A 23979-nucleotide genomic window follows, 5' to 3' on the forward strand; every position below is an offset into this window, starting at 1 on the left:
TAAAATGGCAGCCAAGGCCAGGTATACTCTGCCTGCACAGGGTCTCTGTGGATGAGCATCAACGTCCGAGCAAGCACCACCCAACAACGCTTGCAGCTTGAGAGTCAGCCTTTAAACTCTTAACCAAAATTAATCCCAGGAGGCTTGGAGCCACTTACGAGATTGGCTCATAACATAAAGACTATCATCCATGAGTAATCTGCTTCGTTTAGAAAAAAAATTTCTAGGAGACTAAATGGTCAAAAATTAGTCTAAAGTACAGATTAAAATATAGTTAGGCAGGGAAACCAGAGGGCTAGAAATAGTTGGACTACAATGAAATAAATGAGAATGATGACAAATTATTAAAAAATGTAGCCAAGACCAAGACCAGAGCATGTACACTGCTACAGATAAGAGATCGCAACACAGGGAATCCAGGACAGATAAAGTCCTCAGGACCAATAATGAGAGTAGAGATATCAAGAGGGTAAGGGGTAGGTAAGGGGAGAAATGGAGAACTGATCACAATGATCTATATATAACCCCTTCCTAAGGGATTGGGCAACAGAAAAGTGGGTGAAGGGAAACAGTGGTCAGTGTAAGACATAAAGAAACATTAAAAAAATAAATTATCAAGGATTTATGAGGGAGGGAGGGATGGGGGAACATGAGGAGCTGATACCAAGGGCTCAAGTAGAAGGAAAATGTTTTGAAAATTATGATGGTAACATGTGCACAAATGTGCTTGGCACAGTGGATGGATGTATGGATTGTGGTAAGCTGTAAGAGCCCCCAAGAAAATGATTTTTTTAAAAATGTAGACAGTATCATTCAGTAATTTGTATAGAAGTTGCTACATGGAAAGTTGATTTTTTTATATAAACATTCACCTTCAATACAATAAAAATTTTAAGTCTATAAATAGATGATAAATATAGATGATAGATCAAGAGATACATAAACATCCTGCTAAGTGAGAAAAGCCTGAATCAAAATTCCCAAATGGGTGATTCCATTCACACGAAGTGCCCAGGAGAGGCAAACCCTGAGACAAGAGAGCAGAGCGGTGGCGGTAGGGGCTGAGCGGGGAAGGCCTGGGAACTGCTTAATGGCCTTCTTTTGATGTGATGGGAATTCCACAATGCGACAGTGATGACAGTCACACGCACTGGGTGCTAAGTGCCACTAAACTGTACACGAGAAAATGCGTCATTTTGTGTGGTGACACTTCCTCTTCAGTGAAAAGTTCAATGTTTTTAAAAAACTTTCAGTATTTTTCTAAACTAGGGCCCAATCAAGATGCACTCATTGTACTGAGTTCTTGGGCCTCTCTAGGCACCTGGCTCCAAAGCAGGCCTCCCCTCTGTGCATCCCATCGGCTTGAAAGAATGAAATACAAAAGCCAAAGCTATCCCGTTGGCGGAGCTTTGCTGGTTTCCCGCCCCCCCCCCCCCCCCCCCCGTGATGCTGTTTAACGGGATCTCCCTCTGTATTTCTTGAAAACTCAACTCTGAAAATGTGATTTGATTTGGCATTTCTGGTAAGAGTATTTGGCGGAGGAAAAGCTTCTGATGACTCTCTGAGCTAATTTTTCCAAAGTATTTTCTGTGCTAATACGAGATATTTAAATATCTGGTTCTGCGTCTGTTCGATTTTGAAGGCCTCAGTTACCAGTTTTGGCCATTCCCACTTCCTTCCTGTAATACGGACTTGCTCCCAATGACTGCTGGCAAAGACAGCAATGCGTGTCTATCTCCGACTGGCTCCCAGCCGCTTGCGGGATGCTCCCGGCTAGTCCCTGAAGGCGGCTCACTGGACGCTAGGCGGCGAGCGAGACGCTGTGCCCCGTAACCTGAGGGAAACCGCAGGGTCTTCAGAAGGGCGTTTGTGCATCCTACACTCAGGTGTTTGCTGCGGTTTACATGCAGGAAAACTTTATTGTGAAAAAATCTGGGGACAGCTGGAGTCGAAGCTCTGGGTGCCTGGTAATGGGTGCACTGTCAACTCTCTCCCGAGCATTCGCGTCTTCTCTCTGTGGAGAGGAGGAAATAAAGCTTGCATGCAGGGATAGGACACACCCCCTTGCTGTTGCTCCCTTTCCTGGACGTGGATCTACAGAGGGGACCAGCCTGTGCAGGTCCGGGCGAATGCAATTTCCCCAGGAACTGGCAGCAGCTTCTCGACGCCATTTCCCTTCCGTCCAGTTTGAATAACCCCAGGGGAGTGGACCCTTGGTAAGTGGTGGAGTGCCCTCGTGTGGACATCGGGAAGAATGCAGCCAACAAAGAATGAATTCTCCTAGATGTCCACGCCCCACCTTTTAAAAAAAATCCTGTATTTGTGTTCACGGGAAAAACATTTTACCCTACCTACAAAGCTTGATTTCTCGTAATCACGTTGCCATTGTTTGAGCTACCGTGGAGCTTGTCCCTGATCACGAGGCACCATGCCCAAGGGGATCGATTCTTACAGTTTTCACTGGCTAAGCTTTTTAGAGGTACAGGGTAGGCGTTTCTGACTTGTCCATCTTCCTTTGGAAGCTTGGTTCAAAGCTGCTCGACAGTTCAACTACCTGCAAGCCTGCACTGAGTGGGCGCTGTGTATGAAGTCCAATGGTTTAGAATTAAATTGGGTCTTCAGCAGGAAAGGCAAGAATTATAAAATGGATGCCCCCCGCCCCCCAAATAGGTGCTTAGTGGTCTCAGACCAGGTAACACCCTCACCTAAGTTGAGTGACTGGAGGCAAGGAGTGGCTTAAAAACAAACCTTTCTACTAAGCCCTTTGTCTAAAATGCTGTAAACACCCACCTTTAGTACTTCTGAGGTCAGTCCTCTGAACTGCCCCAAGGGCTAATGCCTGCTGCTGACTCTGACCCTGTGACTACATTCCCACCCAGCCTCACCCTTCTCAAACCCAGCTCTTGGGCTCTTCTTTCCCTAAACTTGAAATGACACCTGATAACCTCGAGGTGCCCAGAGGGGAGAGGGCACAAATGATTTACGCTTGACTCCTAGCCTACAGGCTGGCAGATGGACCACACCCTGGAGAACAACCCAAGAAAAGCCTGGAAACCTGCTCCGGGATGATGTCAGCTAAGGAAACCGTTCAGGACAATTCTCCTCTAATACATGGGGCCACCCCAAGTCAGAATAGAACTCAAGAATGCTGGGTCTAAAGGTGGATTCACCCCTCTGCACACAATAAGGTTCACAGCCCTGAGCATTAATAGGGGCTTCTTAGTATTGCACTAGGAGCAGAGTCATGTATTCCACCCTGAAAAGCATGAGGCTTGGGGAGACTTGGGGTCTCGGAAGGGAGTTAGGGAGAGATCAAGAGGAGAGACAAGAAGGTGCTTGCTCTGAGCCCTCCCCAAACCTCTAGATTCCTATCTGTAGAATAGTGCTGGCCTTGCTTAGGTATAAAGTCAGTCCCAACAGGGAAATTGTTTTGGGAGGAGAGGTGCAGTTTATATCCCTCTTGGTAACAAGACACTTCCAAGTGACTCCAATCCCCTGAGAGTGATGTGGCCCTGCTAGTCTGGAGGGATGGCAGAAAACAGATACACAGATGCAGACCATCAAAGAACTCTCCCACTGTGTTAGGCTGGGTTGACTATAGAAACTGATCCAGAGATACTCAGATATAGGAAAGAGTTTTATATCAAAGAGCAATTGCATAATGAGAAACCATCCCAGCCTAGTCCAGGTCAAGTCCCCCATAAGTTCGATACTAGGTCCATAAATCACTCTTCAGACTCAGGCAGTCACAACAATGTAAAATGTAGGAAGATCACAGGCCAATGGGTACAAAGACTTGTGGATCCAGTGGTGGTCATGCATCTCCACAGCTCTGGCTGCCATCCGCGTGGCTCCATGTGGCTTGTCAACAGGAATGTGATGCAGAGAGAAAGTCTATGGCCCACCTTCAGGGAGAAAGAGAGGAACCCAGAATCCTCATGAGAAAGTCACACCCACAAGGAGGCATCATCAAGGTGGTCACCTAATTGACAGGCTAGATTCCACCCCTTCACTCTTAATATCCTCAAGTTGACATGAGATTATGTAAGTACCACAACCACCAAGTGCACTTGGACAAAGGTCAGGTTCCATCACCCATCTGCACCTTCCCAGTGGCCTGGTGGGAACTGAAGTCCATCTACCTTACGGAGTACCCGAAGGAGTTCTGAAGGTGGATCAAATGCTTAAGTGCTCAACTGTTAACTGAAGGCTGGCCAGCTCAAGCCACCAGAAGACAGGCCAGGAGACACCTCCCCCCAACACAGTTCTTCACTTTACAATCCACAGCTGAGTACGTGGTACCACAGCTATGAGCATCCTTCAGGGCCTGAGAACCTGCGCCCCAGCTCCTGGAATGGCCACACACTCAACACTGACCCCTGCACAGGCCAGTCATTCAGGAAATTCTGGCAGATGAGAGGGTGTGTTGTGATTGCTTCTTGAATAGGACTATCAGTCTCAGTCAAAGCAGGTACCCAAGGATGGAGAGTGGGCATGAACAGAGAGGCCTCTGTACATGCCACTCAATTTTCAATTTGAAAACTAGATGCCATTATCTACCTCCACTGAACTACCCTGCCCCAAGCTGCCAGGACCTCCCTTCTGTCATCAGAGGGGCCACAAGGGCACTTGAATAGTGCTAGGAGCAGAGGGAAGGAGAACAATCATCATCATCAAGAACAGACAGACAGTTGCTGTTGGAGTTGCTTCAGACTCCTGGGAACCCTGTGTGTGTGTGGGAGGAGAGCTGAGCTCCAAGTGGTTTTTAATAGCTGACTTTTAAGGAAGTAGATTGCCAGGACTTACTTCGGAGGCACATTCAATGGATTCAAACTGCCAGTCTTTTAGTTAGGGGCTGAGCACATTATACATTTGTATCACTCAGGGGACTCCTGTCACTGCTGACGACTGATTAGTAGAATTCTCCAAACCAGGGAGCACGAGGTCAAAGGCCCCAGGAGGCTCGGTGACGTCACCATTTGTAACTTGGGCAAGAGTGAAGAAATTTTAACACTCACGCTGCCTTCTAAAACCAAATGGGCCAAACAACCAATTGTGGGATACAGAAAGATTTCTCCCAATTTGTCTTCCCCAAATATATGCCAAACCTAAGATGCTGCTTTTGCTACACATGGTAAACACTTGGAGGTCAACGAGAGCAGGTCAGAGGTTATTCTCCCTAAGGGTGATCAGCCATCTAGAGCAATCAGACTGTATAGTCTGTCCCATCCTAAGTAGGGCCCACTCCCTTCTGAGAAGGACAGTAGCAGATTGTTTCCTTGGAGGAGAGCCAAAAGGCAAGGTGGAGCCCACTCAAGGGTGACTAAGGTGAGGCTGCCATAGTGAGTCTAGAGTCCCCCCATCTTGTCACATGTGCACCCCTAATCCCTCCCCTTCCTATTGGGTGTACACCCCTAGCTCACCCCCTTCCTGTCATGCGGATGCCAATTGTACAGCCCCTTCCTGTGATGTGTGGGGTTTCTTGTAATCACGCCCCTAAGACAGGCCTTGGTCAGAAATAGAGAGAGATGTCTCTTCTCCTTCCCGGTTCTCCCACTCTTTGTGCAGACCGGGCTGCTAAGACCACGGCTGTCCCAGAAGAGAGCATGCTATCGTAAAATGTGTCTGCCTTTTTTATTTCACTCTTTCTCCTATCTCTCCTGCTCTATGATTTACTATGATCTATATTATAATCGTACAAGTGTACCTACTGAAACCGTCATAGTGTTAGGGGCTGGTTCCCCTCACAACTAGTGACCAAAATTGGCCAAATATCCAGTGACCCCCCAAATTGGCACCCTGGCTGCCAGAGTACAATTTGCCAAGCAACCAAGCATTACTTGTTGGGGGCGTTGAGTCTGACGCAGTTGCGAAACCCTCAGTGGGAATGAGCGGAGGCCTCTTCCATTGCAAAGCGCACTTCTCCCCACGAACCTCTCGATTCTGTGCAGTGGCTCTGAGGACCTGGTCAGATCTGGCCTCACAAGGGAGAAGGCAATTCCGGTTCTACCCCAGCCCAAGCCCATTACTATGAGGTTGACATCAGACATGCTCCCGCCCTCCAGCGACGCTCAGCTGGATTCAGTAATCCGTTGAAAAGGCCACACAACTCACAGACCGCATGCACAATGAAGAGGGCTTGGTAGAGGAGTGGAAGAAAGATGGGGCTTTCCTCTTGACAGTCACAGTCTCAGAAACCCACAGTGTGTGTGTGTGTGTGTGTGTGTGTGTGTGTCTATGAGTCGACATCGACTAGTTGGCAATGAGTTTTTGTTTTTAAATTAGGAAAGTGAACAGGTTTCCACAACCATGATAAGGAGACATTAAGGACACCGTTACTGGTCCATGGCAACCCCTCTCCCAGGCCAGCCAGCCACTCTGGGGTCCCCAGTCTCTCGGCCACAGGCTCGCCTGGCCTCTGCTTCCTTGGTCAGTAGCCCAGCCACGGCTCTGCCTCTCGGTGGCTTAGTCTCGAGGGCTCCTTGCCTCGGCCTCAGGCCCTGGTATGGCCGACTCCCTCTGCCACTGCAGGCAGAGATTGGCAGTGTGCTCTGCTGGTGGCTCTTCTTCCTTGATGGTCTAGGAATTCTCTTCTGTTCCTGCTTCTGAGCTAGATCTTTGATAGCCAGAGAGCAGCAACTAAACTGATCGGTCCCCTCTATTCGTGTTTCACAAGCCCGATTTACAAACCCTCTCTGAATGCATTGAATGGGAGTTACAGAGGCACAGAGAGAAGAGCCATGTGAAGGCGGTTCACTTCCCCTCAGCCTCCCACAGGGATCCCTGACCCGTGGGCCAAGTGCTTTGCTGAGCAGTTCAAACATAACCTTTATTAACGAGAGAACAGCCATTCCATCAAAGCGTCTTGTTGGTGAGCTGTGGCCTTCTGGGCATTTCTGTTCATCTCTGGTAGTTCTGCCACCTGTATCTCCTGTGTGGGAGCATTTCTACGGTTCCCTCAGAGTGTGGGGGTGCCTGGTGGAATCTTTGTGGAGATTCGGGGAGCTTCCTTAGTGCCGCGGCATTGTGAAGGCTGCATAAGCTAATGATCTCATCTTTGCTGTAAGAAACAGAATAAAACAAAAACCGAAAACAAACACCAAACAACCCAAACAGTTGCTGTGAAGTCACTTCCAACTCTTGGCAAACCCCAGTGTATCCGAGCTCGGAGGTGAACTGTGCCCCACAGGACTGTCGATGGCTAATGATTCTGGAGTAGATCACCAGGCCTTTCTTTGGAGATGCCTCGGCGGGGGGTGGGGGTGGGGGGAGGCACAAACATCCCACCTTTTGGTCAACAGCCAAGTGTTATCTGTGGGCACCACCCTGGGTTGCACAGATGGATGTCAACTCAAAGCTTGTCTTCTTCCTTCTGCAAACGACACACCCAAGTAGCCCCTCCAGGTGCTGAGGAAAAGGCTGAGACTTGTGGCTTCTTGGAGGACTGCGGTTCAGTGGCTTACGCACAGGAGAGTCTAGGGGACTGGTGAGTGATCCCACCTGGGTCAGATCACAAATCAAAGCGCGAGCCGACTGAACATGGCACGGGCGTGTTTGCCTCTGAGCTGCAGAAACACTTAAGTCAGTAGGTTCCCCGAGCGCAGCAGCTCCGCCACGTTCATTTTCATAAGACATGCACATTTCCCAGGCACGTCTAATGCCTATATAAGCCAGGCCTCTTCTACAAGTCGTTGATACTGGTTTTCAGTGGCTCCAGCAACAACAGGAATGGGGGAGAGGTGGCGGTGTGGGCCCTGTAAGGGGTGCTATTTTTGCGGAGTAGGGTGGTGGGGCTGGAGGTGCATGTACGCACAAGGAATGGTCAAGGTAGGGAGGTCTTTCCTCCCACAGTTCATGTCAGAGGTTTCCTTGACTTCGGGGTGGAACCAGAGATACATGGATTAGCCAGATGAATAAACCTGTATTTTAAAAGAACTTTCAAAAAAATCCATTTGAGAGAGAAGATTTGGCAAAATAAAATCAGATCACCAGTGTCAGATAGCTTGAATAAATCAATGCCTGCAAGTCTAGTAAACAGCATCTGCCCTACAACCCCCTCCCCCCTCTCCCCCCACGGGCATTCTGGCTGACAGTAGTTACCTCAGTAACTGGACCGTGGGATGAGGCCAGGCCAGAATGAAAGGCATTGAAAATGATGTGTCTTCGAGTGAAAATTAATTTATTTGCTGACCAACAAAGAAGACCAAAGCAATCTCAGAAGTTTAAGGATGATGAGACATCATAAAATCGTTGACACTTTCACCCTCTCTTTAAATTAGACACGGAACCTACATGGACATGATAAAGAAGTGAGCATCTCCATCCTGGGTGGCACTTTGTGCAGCGAGCCCATTGGCTAATGAGTGGAGCAGCTTCCAGAGGCGCGGAGAGGTCCAGGCCCAGAGGGCAGGATCCCACACCAGGCTGCACAGAGCCCGCATCTCTACAGGTGACGACAGAGAAAGGAAAATTTGGATTGAACAGTCTAATCCCAATCCTAGGACTATGCCCCAAAGAACAGAAAGCAGGAATACAAACAAACCCCAGACACCAAATGTTCACTGCAAAGGGCCCAATGGTGGAAACCACCCAACTGTCCATCACCAGTTGAGTGGGTCGGCGAAACGTGGTCCAGTCACACAATGGACGACGACTTCGTCTGAAGGAGAAATGGTGCCCGGCTGCATGTCACAGTGTGCACAATTACCACTGCACAAGGTGCCATTGCTGCAAGACAGCGAACCGTCCCTCGGCGGCATAGCTCGTTAAGCAAATCTCAGTGACCGCTGCCCAAAATGTGTCTACTGAAGCAGGGTTCTTCATGGAAGCTGGCTGCCACATCTTTCTCCCATAGACTCGCTGGTGGAGTCACACCTCCATCTCTCCTGTTGGTTAGCAACTGGGTGCTTAACCGCTCTGCCACCACGGCTCCTCACCCAGGTATCACCAAACCAAACTCACTGCCACTGAGTCACAGCTGACTCCTAGCATCCCTGTAGGACAGGTAGCACTGCCCCTGTGAGTTTGCAAGATGGCAACTCTGTATGAGAGTAGAAAGCCAGTTCTTTCTCCCACAGAATGGCTGGAGGTTTTGAATGGCGCACCTTGCATGAACCCATATGTAGCCCAATGCATAAGCACCACACCACCAGGAGCTCCTCATAGGAACAGGGGGCAAGATTCCCAGCACATGTCCGGAGGGGGTGGGGAACAATGCATCGGTCGCAGTTCCATTGATCAGAATGCCCATCTCGGCAGAAGCAGGGGTGCCACCCACTCCCAGAGCAAGATTTCGCTTTTCATCTAAACACACAGCAAACAAGTTGGAGTCCTTGGGTAGGGCAAAGGGTCAGTGCATGTGACTGAAAGCGTGCAGGGCAAGCACGGGCTGTAGCACCTCAAAAGGAAAACAGGGTGTTCCACCCCCCAGTGAATCAGCCACTGGACGCCTTGTGGAACCCAGTTTTACTCCGACACCTGTGGGAGCCTAGTCACCAGCAGCCACCACCAGTGACTCTGACTCCAGGAGACCCACTGGGACGGCGCGGAACTGCCTCAGCAGTGCCAAGGTGGTAAATCTGTGCAGAAGCAGACACACCCACGAACCTGGAGTCACCGATGGAGTAGATTGCCAACCTTTGACTTGGTAGCTGAATGTTTAACAACTGCACGCCCAGGGCTCCTGCCAACTGCTATAGCAACAATGAATATAAAAGCAAAGTGCATGTCATAAGAACCAAAAGTAGGCACGTGCTACTATTTGTGTAAAAAGAGGCAAAGGGTGAACCCTACACAAATGGCTCTATCCAGGCTTGCCTGCAGTAGAACATCTCGTGCGCATGGGGACAGACACTATACACTAGACCCTGCCTGCAAACACAGGCAAACGCACACCCTCACACCCACGCTTGTTGTTATGCTAGAACAGTGTTTCCCAGAGTAGATCACGCCAGCCCCTGGGGAGGGCCTGGGAACGGACAGTGAAGGGGCTGCAAAAGCTGATCCTGAAGCTTCGTCCTGGACTGTGGGCTTACAGTACAGAAGTTACTCATTCCCAGGGGCGTGCCGAGTCATTGTTTTCCTGAAAATAAGTGTGGGAACCTAAGCCATCTATATGCATATGCACACATACACCCATGCTTGTGTACCCTAGAGTATCTCTCTTCACATGGGGACAGGCACCCACACCCACACCCATACTGCATACAATAGCCCATCTCTGCAAACATGGACGCGTGCACAGACTCTCCCACTCAATGTTGGAACATCTCTGCAAAAAAAAAAAAATCCTGGAAATTGTGGTTTGGGGTACAATAGCGTATCTCTAAATTAAATCACAAAAATGTAAGTTATAAATTGGCACCACAGTAGTCAACAGACAGAAACATGTACCCTTTATGTCAGTCGTGCAAATAAGTCATCAGATGATTTTTTTTAAAGTGAACCTTTACCAAAAGCACAGCAAACAGTTATTCCAAGCAAAGGTGAGGTTCCCCTTCCACAGTTTCTACAAAAATTGTTCAATGACGTTGGTTACATTCCTCCCAGTGGTTGCTGCCTTTCATTAACGCCTTCCTATACACTCATCCCAGAGAGTCCCCCAGGCACAAGCAGGCACCAGTCAGTCTGATTTTATTATTTATTTTAGGGATTTGAAGTTGGGTTCAATTTTTTTTTTTTGCAGATGAATTTTTTTTTATCCAACCCTCATTCCTACAAAAGACAAGAAGAATTGCTAACACCAAGTGCAGCTGACCTACTGTTGAGCATTTGCTGGTTTCCCCACATATTCCTGGATGCTACTGGATGGATAGCCCCAGGCTCAGTCCTTAGCAGCCTCTCTTTTCTGTGTCCTCCTCCACCCTACACACGGGTGTATCCAAACCCATGTCGTTGGGTATCCAACCACCTATTCAGTATCTTCACTTGGGACAGCAGTCATCTCAAATCCAACATGCCCCTCTGCCACCACACAACCAGTCTTCTCCCAGTTTCCTGTTCGATCATGAAGATATAGGCACCCTTCCAGAAACTCAGGTCTATACACATGGACTTGTCTTCTCCTCTCACACCCCATGTGTGTTAGTCTGGGTAGACTAGCGAAACAAACTCATGGACATTCATATGTGTATACGAAAAAGATGAGCTGATATCAAGGGCTCAAGTGGAAAGCAGATGTTTTAAAAATGACGATGGCAACAAATGTACAAATATACTTGACACAATGGATGTACTGATGGATTGTGATGAGTTGTACGAACCCCAAATAAAATGATTAACTTAAACAAATCTTTATATACAAGAGCAGTTGAATATTGAGGAAACATCCTAGTCCAGTCCAGATCAAGCCCTTACGTCCGATATTAGTCCATATGTCTGATACCAATCTATAAAGTCTTCTTCAGATTCACAGAACACATGCAGTGGTGCTGAATGCAAGAAGTTCACAGGCCAGTTGGTGGAAAGTCTTGTGGATCCAGTGGTGCTGTGAGCATCTCAACACTGGCAGGGGTCTCCATGTGGCTCCTCCTGCTCCAGAGCTCTAGGGTAGCTGCTCCATGTGTCTTGTCAAAGGAAATATCTTGCAGGGAGTGACGTGCATCTCGCCTCCAGGGAGCTCTTTATCTCCTTAACAGACCCAAATGAGATCATCAGGCTGTGACCTGATTGATAGGATAAACTGCACCCCTTCACTATTAAGTCTCAAATTAACAACAGATTATGTAACTACCACTTTATGTTTAAACTGTCAGCAAAACTGGGACAGCCCTACCTTTAGCTATATACAGAATCCAACCACCTCTCAAACTTCTCACCCACTGGAATTATTATTAAAGCCTCCTCACTGGACTGCAAACACAGCCACCATGAGCCAGTGAAAGCCTCCATCAGATCATGTCACTGGTTCAAACCCCACCGCCATGGTTTCCCACACCAGAGTAAAACCCCAAATCCTTGCCGTGTGCCAAAATGGCCTAGACAACCCCCACAATCAAAACTCTGGTCTCCTCGCTTGCCTTCCTCCTACTCATTCATGCCATGCAGTCATGGCAGCCAACCAAATCCCCTCTGCACTACATTCCCTCCATTTAACGCTGGGCAGTCTTCGGTCATCTAGTTCATTGCCTCCATTTAAAACCTACTCAACTTCCTTGCCTGTTGTATCTACCATCACAGCCTCCCCCTCTCTCCTCACCTTCACCAACATCCCCCTTCTACTCTTTTCTGTAGTCCTTCTTCCCATATGACAAACCATCCGCTTTACATATCGCATATAGAAAATATATGCTTTCCTTTCATTGGATATGCGCTCCACAAGGACAGCGCTCTAATTCACTGAATGCCCCAGGTATGTAAAGCAGTATCTGGCCTATAATGGACACTCAATAAATTTGTATTGAATCATCATGTACTTTGTGGACTCTCTATCCAGTGGTTCTCAACATTTATGTTCAGGAATTTTCAGTGATTCCTTTGAGGGGCACACCCTGTAGCAGTGTAGCTTACTACACTGTTCACTTATACAAGCAGGAATGGGCGTCAAAACTTTAAAGAAAATTTTATTATTTTTTGATATAAATTTTCCTTGATTTTTTAAAAGTCCCCCCATTTGTTACTGTAGTGGCTAGACTTTAGATCACCATGGTACACCTGTATGAAGGTATGTATGCTCATTCAGGTCTAATGATGTTTTCTTTCGGTATGGCTTTTTTTTTTCAATGTTTGGAATAAAGAAAAAAAAACTTTTCCATAGTTGAAAAATCTGGTCTCAGTTAATAATTTTTTTGACAATTATGTTGTGAATTTTTAAAACTATTTTATTGGGGGGTCATACAATTCATCACAACCCATACCTACATCCATCATGTCAAGCATATTTGTACATTTGTTGCCCTCATCATTCTCAAAACATTTGCTTTCTACTTGAGTCCTTGGTCTCAGTGCCTCATTCTTCCCCCTCCCTCCCTGCCCCACCCTCCTTCATGAACCCTTGATAATTTATAAATTGTTATTATTTTGTCATATCTTTCACTGTCTGATGTCTCTCCCTGCCCTCTTCTCTGCTGTCCATCCCCCAGGAAGGAGGTTATATGTAGATCCTTGTAATCGGTTCCCCTTTTGTACCCCACATTCCCTCCACCCTCCCAGTATCACCACTCTCACCACTGGTCCTGAAGGGATCATCTGTCCTGGATTCCCTGTGTTTTCAGTTCCTATCTCTACCAGTGTACATCCTCTGGTCTAGCTGGATTTTTAAGGTAGAATTGGGATCATGATAGTGGGGATGCGGAGGAGGGGGAGAAAGCATTTAGGAACTAGGGGAAAGTTGTATGTTTTATCGTTGCTACACTGCACCCTGGCTGGCTCAATTCCTCCCCACGACCCTTCTGTAAGAGGATGTCCAGTTGCCTACAGATGGGCTTTGGGTCCCTAATCTGCATTCCCCCTCATTCACAATGATATGATTTTTTATTCTTTGATGCCTGATACCTGATCCCTTTGGCACCTCATGATCACACAGGCTGGTGTGCTTCTTCCATGTGGGCTTTGTTGCTTCTGAGCTAGATGTCCACTTGTTTACCTTCAAGCCTTTAAGACCCCAGGCACTATATCTTTTGATAGCCAGGCACCATCAGCTTTCTTCACCACGTTTGTTTATGCACCCATTTGTCTTCAGCGATCGTGTCGGGAAGGTGAGCATCATGGAATGGCAGGTTAGAACAAAGTGTTCTTGCATTGAGGGAGTACTTGAGTGGAGGCTCAATGTCCATCTGCTACCTTAATACTAAACCTATAAATATATGCACATAGATCTATTTCCCCATCATCATATATAAATATATTTACGTATTATATGCCTGTATTTAGACCTATATAAATGTGCTCTGCCTCCTAGTTCTTTCCTCTATTTCCTTTTACTTTCCTCTTGTCCCACTATCATGCTCAGCCTTCATTTGGGTTTCAGTAATTCCTCTTGGTCATTGCCCTTGATCAATCCCTACCAGGTCACACTTACACCCTCCTTGCCACTGATTTTGGATCAATTGTTCCTTTGTCCCTGGGTTGGTTAACACCACTTCCTTTCCCCCACTCCCACCTCCCCCTCTCCCCTGTCCTCCCAGAACAATCAGTCCCATTGTTTTCTCCTCCAGATTGTTTATCCAGCCTATCCTTATCCAAACAGACCTGCAGTGATAACAATATGTACAAAAAAAAACCCAAAAAACAGGACAGAGCAAAACAAAGTGACAGAAGAAAATAAAACAGCATTTTTTCAATGGAAGGCAGTTAGGTGCAATCTGGGAGCTGAGAGAGCTTCCCTGCCCTGAAGACCCCGCGGCCATGGCTGACAGCATGCTGGTGTCCTCCTATCTGGGTCGGGGCAATGAGAGCTATGCCTTCAGTGAGTCATGGACATGGCAAGGCGCTTCTGGCAGCACACGGACACAGATGGTCAGGAGGAGCCCATGATCACCTGGATCTTGCGCGTGTACAACCAGGGGGGCCAGGTCCTGTCCCTGACCTCAGCAGAGCTGGCCACCCTGGGGAAGCTGACCAGTGCCAGCCTTTTCAACTATTACCGCCGGACTCTGCAGGGCAGCTGCCAGTCACTCCTCACCTGGCTGCTGAGAGCCTGGCGCCAGCGCTGGACAGCTCTCTCAGACTTCCGTGCTAGTGAGATGGACTTCCAGCAGTGGGCCACGCTGGAGGCGGCACGCAGCTGGTGCGTGAGTTGGGCATGCTCAGCTGGATCTATCAGGACCCACCCTCTGCTCCGTACCCTGAGGACACAGCCCTCACCCTCGACTTGCAGAGGCTCCTGCTGACCATGGGCCCGGAGGAGCTGCGGCCTTCACTGCTGGCCATGCTGGGGGCGAAAGTCCAAACGGTGATGAAGGCAATGGAGGCCCTCCAGACCTGTGTTGAGGTGGACCTGCTGGCGCGCAGGAGCCAGCCCCACTGCCGCCAAGGCCTGCTGGGGCTCAGGCCCACTCCCAAGGAGCTCATGGGCTGGCTGCTGGGCCAGGGCATTCCCCGAGGGCAGGTGGAGAAGCAGCCCACCCGAGTGCTACTGGAGAGGTACCTCAGGGAGGCCAGGCTCAGCGGAAGCCAGCCTGCCCAAGGGCCATCCCAGGAGCAGTTCCTGCCTGTGATCTATGGGGAGGAGCCACCCAGGGGCATCAATTAAGTCCCACCCACCCAGGAACTCAGCTCTTGCCCTGCTGGTGGCATGCCTGTGAAGGGAGGTAGATAAGCAGGAGATGGAACTGAAGTGGTGGTGGGGGGACACCCTGGCAGCCCTCGCATATGTCCTCAACCCTACCACTGGGGTCACTTGAGGGCAGCAAGTTTTGCGAGGTGGGATACGGGGGTAATTCACTTTAACCAGTGTGATACTGCCTCCTCTAGGCCAAGTTGAGACACTCATGGAGTACTTGCTATTTTTAAAAAAGCAATTAGCACCTTAAGCACTTTTGTCCCTACTGTCCCCTGTGCCAACATAACGTCCCCCGTGGGGACTTGAACCCAGTGCCTTTTCCTTGGCACCAGAGGCATGTGTAGAAGTGATTGTAATGCCACCCTTGGATGACAGGGGTCAGTTCAATGGCTACCCTGTCTTGTTCATGTTTTGTATAATAAAGGCTTGTGCCTCTGCTCCTTGAAAAAAACAAAACAGCAACAACAACAACAACAAAAAATGACAAAGGGAAAAGCCTGTAAATAGTTCAAGGTCTGTTTGTTGACCTTTAGGAGTGTTTTTCTGGTGGAGTCTGATGGGGTGCCACATCCTGGCCCCAAAGTCTATTTTTGGTACTCCCTCGGGACTTCCTTGCTCTGCTCCCCTTGCTGTTCTCTTGCACGCCCTTAGTGTTTTGCCTCGGTGTGGTGGGGTCAAATCGGGCGCAGTTCCCACACTGTGTCTCCAGTGTTGTCCCCTGTGGGGCTATGGGTCAGTGAGGGATGTCATGTCCCATAGTGGGGCCGGCCATCCAGTCCTCTCTGTACATTGGCTGCTCTGAGCGGGGATATCATCCACAAGGTTTGGTGGGCCAGGATGTGCTCCACTCTCTTCCTCCCCTTCATTTGCTCCTGTGTGCTCTGATCAGACATGTCCCTCTCCCTGAGCTGTAGCTTCAGTGCTGTTCTCTGAAGTAAATTCTCCTGGAGGAAGGGGTGGGTGTCTATGTAGTTGGGATTGTGGCCAGCCCCTCAGACCTTTCTACTGGTTCCCTGCTTCATGTCGGTATGTTGCATTTTTTTATATGCGACGCCATGGAGAACTTTTTGTCTCCTTTGCCCCTATTTGCCATCCAGCTTGCCAGGATTTTTAAAAATCATTTTATTGGGGGCTCTTGCAGCTCTTATAACAATCCATACATCAGTTGTATCAAGCACATTTGTACATATGGTGCCATCATCATTTCCAAAACATTTTCTTTCTACTTGAGCCCTTGGTATCAGCTCCTCTTGTTTCCCCTCCCTTTCCTACACTCCCAGCATTGTGAGTCCTTGATAATTTATAAATTATTATTTTCATATTTTTCTCCACTGTCTCCCATCACCCATGTTTCTATTGTTCATTACCTTGGGTGAGTGGCCGTTGGGTGGTGTTATATGTCAATCATTGAGATCAGTTCCCCATCTCTCTCCCCACCTTTCCCCTACTCTCATGGTATCCTTACTCCCATTATTGCCCCTGGGGGGTTGTCTGTCCTGGATTCTGTGTGTTGAGAGCTCTTATCTACTATACCAGTGTACATGCTCTGGTCTAGCCAAATTTATAAGCTAGAACTGGGGTCATGATAGTAAGGGCTGGGGAAGAAGCATTAAAACTAAAGGAATATTGTATGTTTTATTGGTGCTATACTGCACCCTGCTGGCTTGTCCCTTCCTTGTGACCCTTCTGTGAGGGGATGTCCAATTGTCTACAAATGAGTTTTTGGTCTCCATTCTGTGCCCCCCTCATTTACATCGATATGATTGTTTATTTTGGGTCTTCTGATACCTGATCCTGTTGACACCTCATGATCACACAGGCAGGTGTGCTTCTACTATGTGAGCTTTGTTGCTTCTCAGCTAGATGGCTGCTTCTTTATCTTCAAGCCTTTAAACTCCCTGGTGGTAATCCCAACTGTGACTCAGGGCAAATTCTAACTGTGTATTAAAGTTTATCATACCTGGAATATCTACTAGAGAGATTAAAATGAGTAATTTCTTAAGAATTACAGGCCTACAATATAAAACAACATATTTTATGCAAAACAATATATCGATTTGGGTACAAAATTACTGACATAATTAGACCGCCAAGGAGGTTTTAAGACTCCAGACGCTATATCTTTTGATAGCTGGGCACCACTTTCTTTACCACATTTGCTTTTGCACCCATTTTGTCTTCAGCGATCATGTTGGGAAGGTGGGCACCACAGAATGCCAGGTTATGAGAATAAAGTGTTCTTACATTGAGGGAGTCCTTGAATAGAGGACCAATGTCTGTCTGCTACCTTAATATTTAACATATAAATATATATGTACATAGATCTATGTCCCTATCATTATATGTAAATATATTTACATATGTACATGGCTGTATTTATACCTTTATAAATGTTCTTTGCCCCCTAGTTCTTTCCTCTGTTTCTTCTCTTGTCCCATGATCATGATCAACCTTCATTGTCTTTCAATAAGTCTCCTCAGCTACATTTCACTCGATCAAACCCACCAGGCATTCTATGCCCTCCTCGCCATCAATTTTAGATCATTTGTTATTCCCTTGTCCCTAGGTTTAGCTCCCTGCTTCATTTCTCCTACCTACCCCTCTCCCATGTTTCCCCAGAACTGTTGGTACCATTGTCTTCTCCTCAGGATTGTTTATCCTGGCTGTCATTTCTCTTATGGCTAAAGATCGGGAAAATTTTCTCATATGCTTGTTGGCCATTCAGATTTCTGCCCTGTGAAACTTCTCTTCAGGTCCTTTGCCCACCTCTCAAGTGGGCAATTAGTTTTTTTTCTTTTTGGAAGCTAGCAGAATATTGTAGATTTTAGTAATAAGGCCTCTGTCTGCTGTGTTAGCAAAAGATGTTTTCCCAGTCCGTGGACTGTCTTATTATTTTCTTGGTGAATTCCTTAGATGTATATAGGTGTTTTCTCTTTAGTACATTCCATTTGCCAATTTGTGCCTCCTCTGTGTTTGTGTCCTTCCCTATTTCTGATAGCCTGTGTATTCCCTGAGCCAAAGTTCTCAAGTTGGTCCCAATTCCCTCATTGATGGCCCTAATACTTTGGGGTTTAACTTCAAGGTCTGTGATCTCCCTTGAATTTATTCTTGTTCATGGAGTGAGATAAGGATCTTGCTTCATTTTTCTGCAGGTAAATAGTCATTTTAAAGAGGGCATCTGCTTCCCATTTGATATTTGGGGGACCCTTATAAAAGATCAGTTGTCTATATGCTGATGATTTTATTTCTGGGTTTTCAGTTCTTTTCCATTAGTCTGAGTATCTGTCATTGTACCAATACCATGTGGTTTTGACAACTGTGGCTGTAGGTATGTGCTAAAGTTAGGTAAAGCAAGCCCTCCCACTGTGTCCCTCTTCCTGAGGAGTTCTATGCTAATTCTGGGTTTCTTCCTTCTCCACATGAAGTTGGCAATCAGTTTTTCCATTTTTTTGAAGAAAGAGGAGGGTAATTGTATGAGGATTGCATTAAACTTATATAGTGCCTTTGGCAGAACTGACATCTTGAGTCTTCCAATCCATGAGCATGGGATATTCTTCCATTTCTTGAGGTTGCTCTTGGTTTCTTGTAATAGTGTTCCGTAGTTTTCCCATAGAGATCTTTTGTTCTTTTAGTCAGGTATATCCCTAGGTATTTCAATTTGTGTTTGGCTCTTGTGAAGGGTACCACCTTTTTTATCTCCACTTTTGTGGTCTTATCCGATGTGTATAACAGTCCGATGGACTTCTGTTTGTTGATCTTGTATCCTGCTACTCTGCCAAACCCTCTATTGCTTCCAGTACTCCCCTTGTGGAACTTTTGGGATTATCCATATATAAAATCATATCATCTGCAAATAACCAGTTTCACCTCTTCCTTCCCCAGATGAATACCTTTGATGTCTTTTCTTTGCCTTATGTTGTTAACTAAAACCTCCAGTATGATATTAAATAAGAGTTGGCACAAGGGACGTCCTTTTCTGGTCCCCCTTTTCAGTGGAATTGTGTTAGTCTTTTCTCCATTGACTACCACCGAGTCAGTAAACATGTAAGCATTTCAGCACTGGCAGGGGTCTCCACACGGGTGCTGAAGCACCCAGTGCTGCATCGGGGTAGGTCCATGCAGCTTCTTCTCGGGGATGTCTCGCAGGAAGTGAGTCGTTGTTCTATGTGGTGGTCTCTTATTTATGCTTGGTGAGTGTTGTTCTTCTGCCATACTGGGTCGGCAAGGATCTTTTGTAGGGCTGCGTTTCTTCTAACGTATTCTTTGAGTTTTTCCTTGTCTTGGAAGACTCTTCTCCATCTATCTTGATCGATAATTTGGCTGGATAGAGTATTCTTCGGTTTGCATTGTTTTTCTTCATTTTTTGGAATATATTACTCCACTCTCTCCTCTTCTTCATAGTTTCTGCTTATAGGTCTAAACATATTCTTTTTTGTTTGTTTTGTTTTTTTTTTGGAGTATCTTTTTTTTTATTAAATCTTTTTCTTGGGGCTCATACAACTCTTATCACAATCCATACATACATCAATTGAGTAAAGCACGCTTATATATTTGTTGCCCTCGTCATTCTCAAAATTCTCCTTCCACTTGGGTTCCTGGAATCAGCTTGGTTTCCTTTTTTCCCTCCCCCTCCCTCCCCACTCCACCCTTCCCCCTGCACCCTTAATAGTTTATAAATAATTATTTTATCTTATCTTACACTGCCCGGCATCTCCCCTCACCCACCTTCCCATTGCCCATCTCCCAGAGAGGAGGTTACGCATAGATCTCCAAGATCAGTTCTCCCTTTCTACACCCCCTTCCCTCCTAGTGTCACCACTCCCACCGCTGGTCCTGAGGGGTTTCATCCGTCCTAGATTCCCTGTGTTTCCAATTCCCTACTGCACCGCTGTACATCCTCTGGTCTAACCAGGTCCTCAAGGTAGAATTGGGGTCATGTTAATTGGGAGGGGAGGAAGCATTCAAGAACTAGAGGATGGTTTTGAGTTTCATTGTTGCTACACTGAACCCTGAGTGACCCATCTCCTCCCCACTACCCCTCTGCAAGCGATGTCCAGCTGTCTACAGATGGGCATTGGGTCCCCATCATGCACTCCCCGTCATTCACGGTGATGTGATCCCCCCCCCACCCCCCGGCCTTTGTTGTTTGAGACCTGGTCTCCTCTGCCCTTCACGATCACACATGTTGGTGTGCTGCTTCCATGTGGGCTTTGTTGCTTCTGGGCTAGATGGCCGCTTGTTTACTTTCAAGCCTTTAAGTCCCCGGACGCTATATCTCTCAATAGCTGGGCACCATCAGCCTTCTTCACCACACTTGCTTATGCACACATTTGTCTTCAGCATTTATGTGAGGAAGGTGATCACACAATGATTGTTTTTGCTGAACATATTCTTATTTGAGAACCTTTATATGTGATTGCTTGTTTTTCCCTCGCTGCTCTCATGATTTTCTCCTTTTCCTCAAAGTTGAATAGTTTAACTATTATGTGCCTTGGTGACTTCTTGGGATTCAATCTAACTGGTGTTCTTTCAGCCTCCTGAATGGTTTCCTGGTTTTCATTCATTAAGCTGGAGACGTTTTCCTCCAAGAATTATCTTGCTATTGTTGCAGATGACTTTGTTGTGTCTTCCTCCGGTAAGCCAATAATTCTAATGTTGTTCTGCTTCACAGCATCAGGCATAGCTCTTCGGTTTTCTTCAGCTTCTCTGATGATCTTATTAGATTTTTGTTCATGTTTGTTAAAGTCTACTTGGCTGTCCTCCAAGTCACTGATGCAGTTCTCTCCTTCCTCCAGTCGATTCTCGAGGTCCATGTTTCTGCTACTGGTTTTTGTTATCTCCTCCCTAAGCTCCTGTATTTCCTTTTGGTGTATGGCTTTTATTTCCTTTATCATTTCATCCTTTTTCTGTATTGTTTCCCTCATATCCTGTATAACTCCAAGCAGCATTCTGAAAATTTCTTTCTGTGGCAGCTCAATGTCTGCTTCTTTTATGCATGTCGTTAAGTTCAGGATATCTTCTTCCATTGCCTTTTGTTCTCCTGTTTTTTTCATTGAGTTCATTGGGGCTGATGGCTGTTTTTGTTGTGTTGTTTGGCGTTGTGTTGTTTTAGAGGAGCCAGGTGCCATTTTCCAGGGAGTCGAAGAGCACTGGCTCTCTCTGGGAGACTTATAGGAATGCTTCTTAGAACTGCCTACAGCTAATTTCACTATGGAATTAACCTACCACTTTATCCTCCTGTGGCTTCCCTCTCAGGGGAGTGCCCCAGAAGGCTGGTGGGTTGCCTGCTTTGGTGTTGCGGAAGTTGGGCAGAGGTTCCTGCAGCAGTTGGGAATGTTTTTGAGTGTTGGCCGAGGTGCCTTATGCCCGAGGTACACAGTCAGGAATTCCCTGGTAAGAAGTTGGGCAGAGTATCTCTTAGTGGAAGTTAGCAGGGCTTTCCCCAGCCTCAAGGGCTATCGACACAGGGTGGAGCTCGCCACCTGGTTGTGGCACAGGTGTAAATGCCCTAGGCTAAGGGGAGTAGTTTGGAGGTCAGCAGTGGAATGTGAGAGAACAGGAAAGAGACAAAGAGGAGAAAAAATATTTAAAAGGAAGCCCGTTTAGACTGTGCAGGGATATAGAGAAGAGTGGGAAACAAAAGCAACAATGTAGCTGAATCCCTATCCCCCGGACTTGGAGCAGCAAGGGTTTAGTTCCTGCCCAGAGGAAGCTTCGGCATGCTGTGTTGAAAAAAAGCCCCTCTGCAGACCTCCAAGACTGTGGGGGGATAGAGAGCAAAGATGGAAACAAAAGTAACAATGTTGCTGAACCTGGATCCCTGCCCATGGAGCTGGAAGGGTCCAGTCCCTGCCCCAAGGCAGGCAATGGCAAACTGTGGCTGTGTTGAGACCAAGCCCCCCTACGGGCTCCAAATGGTCCCAGCTCCGGCAGTGACAGTGGCAGGGCCAAGGTCACGCACCAGCCAGCTTCCACTGAGGTAAGTCAAAAACCCCTAGCCCCTCAAAACGCTGTGGCTCTGTGCCTACGTATCTTTATGATGCTCCTCCTGTGTCCCTGCAGTGTTGAATTTTCCTCTAAGCAACTCTCCTGGGCTGAATTCTGCGGAGTCCCTCTGGTATGTGTCACTCTGTTGCCATCTTCCTGGAAGTCCCCCTATTTTATACTTTCTGATTAATTTAGTTTTTGTTTTTTACTGTTTGTGTTAGGTTTTCCAGTTTATGAAGCACAGAGGAGTGGTTGCATAGAGACAATAAATGATTCAATGGTTTGTTGGGAATGGAGGTGGGGGAGAGGATGAGGGGAGTTGGGGAGCAGTCAATGAATGTAAGAAAGGGGACGGAGAATTAGAACTGATTGTGATGATGTATATACAACTCTTTTAAAAAGCAATTTAACTATGGAAGTGTATGGTATATGAAGATTATATTAAGAAAACTACTAAGAAAAAGAAATAAATCAAGCTTGACCTATGGTTACCAATGATTAAAAAGAGACAGCAAAATTAAAAAGAGCAGACTCAAGAAGAAATAATAGATATGAGAGCAGAAATAAATGAAACAGTAAAACAGAATTAATTAAAAAACTGCAAGTTGGTTCTTTGACAAGATTAATAAAATATATAAAACACTATATATATCTCATATATATGAATGGATTTTGAGCTACCATTTTACAATAACCTAAGAACAATCACTTCTTTTCTTTTTTTTTTTATGGAACACTTCACGAATTTGCATGTCATCTTTGCGCAGGGGCCATGCTAATCTTCTCTGTATCGTTCCAATTTTAGTATATGTGCTGCCGAAGCGAGCACGAACAATCAGTTCTTAAGATGCAGTCCTGCTCAGTACTTACACGCATGAAGGGATTATTGAAGATATGGGTGCTGTAGCAAAGTATGGTGAAAAAACCAGATGATACGTGACTATCAGAAAGAATAACATCTGGGGTCTTAAAGGCTTGTCTTTTAAAAAGCAGTCTAAATGAGGTGTCACCTAAATCTACATGGAAGAAGCATACATAGCCAGTGTGATCTCAGGGTTTTAAGAAATAAGATCTAATATCAGGAGAGGGTCTAATATTGGAGCTTAAATTCTGAGCACCTGGTTTCCAGAAAGCTATGAATGAGAGTGAACGCCTCAAATCCATGGACATGATCTCATCGAGGATTAAGCCTCCATTGTATTCTCTCAGACCATGGACTCGGATGTGTGTGAAGAACCTTGCTCATTTGTTCTAGTTTTTTTTTTTTACTTCTGCCTTATTTTTGGATAGAGGTCTTTCTATATTTTGTTTTGTTGGTGGTGAGGTTTTTGGTATGATTTTCTTTTTTTTGGTGCAAAAAATTGGTAGTTTTATTGGCTTGTAATTCAGATAGCACACTATTCAATTATTCAATCTTATCCAGAAGAATAATACAATAACTATCACAATAAATTTTAGAACATTTTTCTTTTATTCCCCAATGATTAAAATACCTTTAAAATGAGTTGTGTAATCACATTCATTTCCAGTGCTCCCTCCCCATCCCACTTTCATTGTTTACTCCCGAAATTCCCTCACCCTTCCCATAGCCTACCTCCACCTCTCAGCCCCTACAAACCCTTTCATCAGTTATTATCTTTATGCATCCACTCCTTCTGTGTTTCACAAACTGGTAAACCCAACATAAACAATAAAGAACAAAAATGAAATAAAGTGGCAAGGATAAAACAGTAATATAAAGATAAAAATACAGACAATGAGTAAGAAAGAAA

General features: G+C 46.3%; 1 non-coding gene across 1 annotated transcript; it reads right to left on the reverse strand.

Moving 5' to 3' along the window:
- Positions 1–22929: 22929 nt before the first annotated feature.
- LOC142432844 (U6 spliceosomal RNA) lies at positions 22930–23036 on the reverse strand. The gene has a single exon (XR_012780947.1). It is a non-coding gene; the product is annotated as a U6 spliceosomal RNA (small nuclear RNA).
- Between the last annotated feature and the right edge of the window lie 943 nt (positions 23037–23979).

Source organism: Tenrec ecaudatus, chromosome 18, assembly GCF_050624435.1.
Source record: "Tenrec ecaudatus isolate mTenEca1 chromosome 18, mTenEca1.hap1, whole genome shotgun sequence".
Taxonomy (NCBI): Eukaryota; Metazoa; Chordata; class Mammalia; order Afrosoricida; family Tenrecidae; genus Tenrec; species Tenrec ecaudatus.